This window comes from Molothrus aeneus, chromosome 10 (assembly GCF_037042795.1).
Source record: "Molothrus aeneus isolate 106 chromosome 10, BPBGC_Maene_1.0, whole genome shotgun sequence".
Taxonomy (NCBI): Eukaryota; Metazoa; Chordata; class Aves; order Passeriformes; family Icteridae; genus Molothrus; species Molothrus aeneus.
In genome coordinates, this window is record NC_089655.1 from 15,146,528 (window position 1) to 15,153,923 (window position 7,396).

A 7,396-nucleotide genomic window follows, 5' to 3' on the forward strand; every position below is an offset into this window, starting at 1 on the left:
GTACTGCACATGGTACCTGCCACCTTCCATTTTCAGCAGAAGCTCTGAGTAATGCCTGCACTCAGTGTTGCTGCCACTGTCCAACCCAAGGACATCTTTTAAACAATGCCTCACTGATAATCCTGTAAGGATTTTCAGCTCGGTCCTGCACAGCATTTTAATTACTCACACTGTTTCATGAGCTCAATCATTTACAGAAGGTATTTTCATCCCACTAATTGTAGGTTTCCCAGAGGACTAAGCACAGTATTCCATGTCCTCAATACTAATAAATGCATTAGGAAAGTATCCAGACTTCCAGAAGTCAAATTTTTTCATGCATGCACATATTTCAGGAAAGAAAGAGGGAAAATCAGGTAAAGGAAAGCTTTTAGGCATTAAACAAAAAAGAAGTTTCAGCTGACAACTTTCAAGGAAAAAATCCAACAGACAATATTTCAAATAATGTTACAATAGACTCATTGAAGTCAGCAGCAGGTCTGGAACCTGAAATCTCTAATGCTAATAGCATGCAGGTATCCCCCTGTGCTGGGAAAAGCAATTTCACTAGTTACTAGGTAAAGGTTATATCTCTGTCTGTCACCCTGAACAGGTAAACCATGAGAGTCAGAGACCCACAGCTTCCAAATACAGCAGCTAGAGACATGTATTTTTAAGGAAGGAAAGAATGGAGATTTCCAGGCATATCTGTATAGCAAATCTGAAAGGTAATAATTGTATGCTCCTGCATTCCCTGGAGTGATGGTAGCGTCAGCCCTTACCTCCATGCCAAGGAAATTTAGACACAGCCCAAGGAGGAAAGTGCAATTCTAGTGGAAAAAGGGCTGAGATCTGCCAAGTGCCTGGAGCTCACCACACTGGGAGGGGTATGGAGATACAGCAGGTGGGGGATCTATAGCCCAAAGGAGAATCCCTTTTCCAGCCCCTTCCTATTGGGTACAAAGTGCTCTAAAAGTGAAGATAACATTCAGCCTTGTGTTCCATGATCCTGTAATGGTGGAAAAGGCTCACAAGTGCTGCCCCAGAGATGAAGGCACTTGTACATGGGCTGGGTAGTGGCAACTCTCAGTGTAGATGCTCTTAGTTATGTAAAAGTCAAGTTTGGCACTATGGCCCATAACAGGAGCTGTGAGCTGATCAGCAGTAAATTATTGGACTGTTGTATATCTCAACTCTGACCTTGAGCCTTCATCAAAAGAAGTCTCCACAGTGGTGATGTCAGGACTGTTGTGGTATGCACGTCCCGGGAGGCAGGTCTTGTTTACTCTGGCTCTTAGCAAACGAGAATCTGTGTCACAAAACACATTATCACAGTTGGTATTAACCAGTTAGCATCTTACTAGTTATCTCTGCAAAAATACCCAGGTGAAATAGTCCGAACAAGCCAGAAGACCCCTACCTGCATAGGAAGTGCCCATGCTGATGAGAATTGGCTGTTCATGACATGAGAACATGCAGCAGTTCTTCCAGTGCTGAAGAAGAGACATCCTCCAGCAGCTCCTTTTGTTGCTCCTTATAAGTGTTTTTTGATGACAATTAAAGGTGATGGATCTTAGCATTAGGTGGGAATTAAATTCAATGGAGTTTCACCAACCAGAAACAAAAATAAGGACGAGGCAATGCATTGGGAATTTCTTTTGACTTCAGGTGTGTGTCCACTCAAAAAGGTGACACGGATTGCAAGGACAGGACCACCTAAACCAATTAACTCAATACTGACCTGTGGGTCCTGTCCTGACAGCAACTGCATCCTGAGAGAATTCACTTTCACTACCCACAATCCTGCAACTTGGAACTCTCACCTGGCACATCTGACTGGGGTGCACCTCGGAATATTCCAAAAATGGAGCTTTTACATCCCCCACAGGGGTACAGAGCACAGTGCAAATGGTGTGACTCAGATACTGCCTGGAACATGTAATAAGGATATTAAACTAGATCGTCGTTTTATAGGTTAACTGATTTTTAATTGAAAAAAAAAAGAAAAAGAAAACACAGAAGCCAACCAACCTACATATTTCGCCTTCGGATGAATTTTTTTGTTTTATGTGACAGCTTTTTCCTCTATTTAAAAATTTGCATAAATACTGTCAAGACAGGACATGCATGGTAAAGAATATGCAAAATCCTGAGCTAAGCCCAGCTGCCTCTCCCACTGTGCTGTGCCAGGACAGCGCAGTGGGGATAATACTGGGAGGACCCCTCCTTCTGCATGTCACTAGGTCAGGAACATGGTCCTGCTGGCACACAGCTCTGCAAGGGAGTCTTTCTTGACAGACCTCACACAGAGAGCCTAGTTTGGGTTCACTCTGCCCTTTTCCTGGTGGTGAGGGGGGATTTGCTTATTTTCCTGTTGAAATTGAGCATGAGATGCTTCAATGTGACCTCCCCTGCCAAGAGGGGAGAGCAGGCAGGGAAAGCATGGCAGGGAAAGCCAAGGATGCTGGAATGAACATGAGGTTGTGTTTACCCACACAAGGGCACCCCTGCATGATTTCATGCAGAATTAATTCAGCTCGTGCAAACTCCCATGCAGACACTTACTTGTGGTTCAGGGAGATTTATCTCTGCTAACAGGATTAGGAAAGGTTTAAGCTAAACCAAAAGAGAAGAATGCATACAAGCACATTCACAGCTTAGAAAACAAACAAATACTGAGCAAATCTGCCTTTAGACATGGCCAAAGCAACCAGAGCTCCCTTCCCAGCAGCCCTTAGCACACAGAGCATGTTATCTAATGCCATCCTCTTTGCTGCTTTTCCTGCTGCACCCCTACCTTACCACCCACTCAGAACAGAAAATTGCAGCACTTTACACCTACATGCTGCTAAATAACTTACCTCACTCTAGATTTTGGCCCAAGTAGCCACACTGGAATATTAAGAGGTGTGCAAAACAGCTAAGAAAATTTTTTTGTCCCTCTAAGAGGGCAGTGGGCAGCAGAGTTGCCTGTGTTGTGAATGCCTAGCACTGTGCTGCAGTAGGAAGAGAAAAAGGCAAAACAGAGAGAGGCACCAGCACAAGGAGGTTCAGCACAAGGAGGCCATTGCTCAAACCAGGTATCACCAAGGCTGCCCCAATCCCTACTGGTGGGAAAAGGCTTCCCATTTAAACAGTCCCTTTACAGTGAGTACACTTGCACAGGTTAATTGAGAGGGCATTTGCTGCCAGCCCCAGAAGTACCTCTGCCATCTCTCCCGAGCTCTGCAGCAGTTCAGCTGGAGGTACCACGCAACCCAGCAGGGAAAGCAAAGTTTATTGCATCCTCCTGGAAGGGCAGGGTGGATCTCCATCTGCAGGGTGTGGTTGCTTTGAGACAGAATTTGGTTGGGACTTTGGGGTTAGAGCAGGAGTCCCGTGATGTTCATTCTGGAAAGGTGAGGATGTTGGGTTTACATTTTTTCCAAAAGGTTAAGAGTTGTGGTGAGCCTAATCATTCTGGCATGTCAGCCTGAGCTACCTAGGGGGAAGAGCACCACCTTCTGAATTACCAAGTCAAATTGACTGTAGCAATCAACTTCTCCTTCTAAGTCCCCATCCAAAAACAAACAGGCCCAACCCTGCTTAACTTATGAGATCATAGCCCGAGGCAGTGTAACTCCCTGAGACACCACTGCCTCACCCATCATCTACAAACATCAGTTGTGCAGGGATGGTATGGGTCTCTCCCTGATTTTACATACACAGAGATCTCTGACCAATGACATAAGCCCACTAGAAAGTGCCTGCAGCACCTCTCCGAGGTGGTAGGCAAACAACAGAGCCATGGAATTAAGGACAGAGCAGTGGAGTCATCAGGAATGTGTCTCCTGTGTGGATCTCTAACCTCTCCTGGCTGGCTCCAATTGGAAACCTCTTGCCCAAACTGGTGTTTGCCATTCAAAGCTGCCTTTTGTGAACCTTGCCACACCGACGCTTTGCTGCTGCTCAGTTCTACTCTGGCTAACATATTCATCTTCTCATCATCACCTTAGAACCTATTTGCATTGTTAAACTGCTAGGAGAAATTGGTTTTCCCATGATACCTCCAAATCAAAGCTGCTGGAGCTGGAGATCTTTCTTCTGTTAAGGCATGTTATTAACCCTTAATGGGTTTCTCAAATGCATAATCCATACCTTTCACTTCATAAATCATATTCATGCCTGGCCCATCACTGAAGCAAAAAGTTCTTGTTGACATTTTCTTGAATCTAACTTTATTGATCCACACCTTACATGTGACAAAACAGAGGTGTGACAAGCTCCAGAGGGTTGTGACAGGTTAGGCTGGGACTCTACCTGTACACAATATCAGAAGGTCTGAGCTGATGTCAGATGGTCTGAACTCTGGACCCAAGACAGCTCTTCAACTACTTGCTACCAACTTTTTTTCTTTCCCCATGAGATGCTTTTGTGAAACAGAAAGAATAGGAGAAAAATAACTATTAATCTCCTAAACAGGGCAAAAGTGTTATAGCTGGTACACCTGATAAACATTTCATAAGTCACATCATCTTGGGTGTTCTGCTTGACAGCCTTAAACCCGGAAATTAGTTCCATTATTCAATAGTTTCATAAAGAAAATCACATTAATTAATTGACAATATGTATGCCACTTCTGCATGCAAAAAAAAAAAAAAGCTAAGATGAGCTAACATTATACAGAAGAGCAGATCAAAAGTCACAATCATCTTGATAATTTGTGAAAATTGGGGGTGGGGAGGTTTAATTTAGTAAAAATCAGTGAAAGATGCCATGCTTGTAAAGGCATCCTTCCTGCCTGCTCAGCACAGGGAAGCTCTCAGCTGGTGGATTGCCTGTAGCCTCACTCACCCTTCAAAAAAGATGTGGACAGATTACAGAGTCGAGGGAAAAGAAACTTGAGGAACACCATTTCCAGCAAACACATGAGCTGGGGTGTTTAGGAAAGGAGACAGCTGGTTACAGGGAGCAAGAGGGAACTCTTCAACTCTCCATGAAAGGAAATGGAAAAAAGGCTTCCAATCAGCCCTCCTTCAGTGGCTGTATGAAAAATTCACTTTTGATCCCTGGACTGATTTCTGTAATAATTTCATGCTTTATGGGTAAGAAAGAAGCTTGAAATATAATTTAAGGGTAATCTAAAGGTTAAAAAAAAAAAAAAAACCAAAAAAAACCCAAAAAAAAAAACAACCAAACTGGAAAAGTTTGTCTTATGTCATGATTTGGCTTGCACAGGATGAGAAGATCCAGAATTTTTGATCACCATTTGGCAATGCTTACTTGCTTCCCTAAAGGGTTTTTAAATGGCACCAACATTTTATCAACCATGTTACCTCCTCCCATTGTCTGTATTTTCATTCACATGGCTTTCTTGAGCCTTGAGCAGCTTTCCAAAGCACCCAGGCTGCACAGGGGCATGGGGCCCCTCTCCGTATTTTATTGCAACTCAGCATCAAATTCGTCCTTATCTCCCTGCAGCACTTTTTAAAACTCAATCAGATTTGCTCTGCAGTGACCTATGCAGGTCTTGCAGTGAGTGCTCTTCACCTCCCATATTGCACTCTCTGTGCCCCCAAGCATCAGCATCCAGAGTAAATTTTCCCTCCAGCTAGGAGCTTGGCTTTCTCTCTGAGCAGTCTCATTTTCCCACCTTCATGCACACTTGCATTTCCTTAATCAAGAGCATGAACTTCCATTAAACAGGAGAGTTTAAACGACAAGTGTTAAAGTAATTTTTTTAACCTCTTCTCATTCTGTAGGTGCCCTATTTCCCTGAAGACCAGGCACTGCCTCCAGCCTACTCACAAAGCTGTGCCCTCACTGACACCAGCATCTCATTTTTATCCTGATTTTCAGCTCCTTGTAGACAAAAGAAAAAAAATAGCAACTTGTGTGGATCACATCTAAAACCACGTGCATAAGTTCAAAGATAATTAGCCTTTTAGTTGCTTAATGCTGTGCAAAGCACACATTTAACAGCTAAAACTGATTTTAATCTTTGCTTAATTCTTTTGCCAGAGAGTCCCATTCACAGTGAGGCAGCTGTCTAAATATCTCAGCCCCTTGGGGTGAGGAGACAGGGGAGCCTCTTGCAATGCTCCTGGGTGACCTCAGCTGGCTTCTCCCACCGAGAGCTGCTTCCAACTCACTTGGGGCAGGGGATGCCAGTGGGGCTAGGCCCCCAAGGAGATGGTTTATCTGTGAAGGGCAAAACTGCTCTCTTTCCTTGGTTTGGGTAGCCCGTAATAAAATTGTAACAGAAATTTGGGTAGTGGTCAGATTAATGCAAAGTGATGGCCGTATTGGTAAGGAAGTACATGGATTTACAACCCATTGCCTTCACACTGGCCAGGCACAAAACCAGCAGACACTGCATCCTTCACCCTCTATGACAGTAAAAAGAGTCTCCCCTTGAGTCAAAAAGTCTCTGAACAGTCAGAGGACAATGGCAAAACAGTCACGTGACTATGCCAAAATTCTGGGGTTTGATATTTTTTCTTTCATCTTTCCTTGTCTAAGCTTTGTCACGCTAGAAGTGCCTGTTTGCAATGACACGCCTTAAAAATTAGTAAATACAACATTTCTTAAAATCATCTCAAATTGCCTTCTATGGAATGTGATTAAACATCAGCATTTTCTACATCCAGGAGTGTGCACATATACACACAAAGGGATGACACCAGGACCCAGCAACAAAAACTTAACAAATCTTCCCTCTGCAACAGGCAGTACCCTACCCCAAGGTTCATTTTCCTCAGTGTCTTAATATTCTCCAATATTTAGGGAGGCAAGGCATTACTGTGTAATCAGAGTAGGATACTCCTGCATATGACGTTTCTAAGGCACTGAGATGGGGAGGAGCTGAACCAAAGAATATGCCTCTGTCTGTGGTGTGATGAGAAAATGGGCTTTGCTCCTGCTCAAAAAAGCTGGTGCACTCCTCAGCTCCAGATCAAACCTAATTATCATTTATTATCATTTAAGGATTAAAATGATCATTATGTTTTTGGTTTTTTTTATTTTTGCTTGACCAATTTCTGTCTTACTGGCCCTTGGGTTCTAAAATATAGGAAGTGGCATAAAAAATGCATTATTTTCAATAAGTTCCTGACACCTAATCAGGCAAGGGTTTCCATTTCAATTCCTGGCTATCTCTTTTCTCCCCCAGAGCCCAGGAAACCATGGTCTTGTGCAAGGAAAGGAGATGAGAACCATGAAACAGAGCTGGGAGAGGACAGAAATTGCAAGAGATGTTTGGAAAGCAAACAGTCACAACACAAGATTTTCCTTTCAGGCCTGTGTTCAGACAGTCTAAATTGTCAGTCAGTCCCTCTGCCAAATATTTCCCAATGGGTGTCTCTCCGTGGCTCCCTGTTCAACACCACACTCAGACTTAGGAAAAATTCAAAGGCCATACTAAAAGCAGAGAGTTTTA

The 7,396-nt window shown here is 43.5% G+C and overlaps 1 long non-coding RNA gene across 2 annotated transcripts in view; it reads right to left on the bottom strand.

The window, feature by feature from the left end:
* LOC136560720 (uncharacterized) overlaps nucleotides 1-2,755 on the bottom strand; it is a 40,316-nt gene extending 37,561 nt beyond the window's left edge. The window contains exons 1-2 of one of the 2 annotated variants that reach the window (XR_010784196.1): nucleotides 1,400-2,755; nucleotides 1,180-1,288 (exon numbers count right to left, since the gene is read on the bottom strand). This is a non-coding gene — a long non-coding RNA (uncharacterized lncRNA). Of the gene's footprint in view, nucleotides 1-1,179 lie in introns of both variants that reach the window. The other variant, XR_010784195.1, reaches the window with a different exon arrangement.
* Between the last annotated feature and the right edge of the window lie 4,641 nt (nucleotides 2,756-7,396).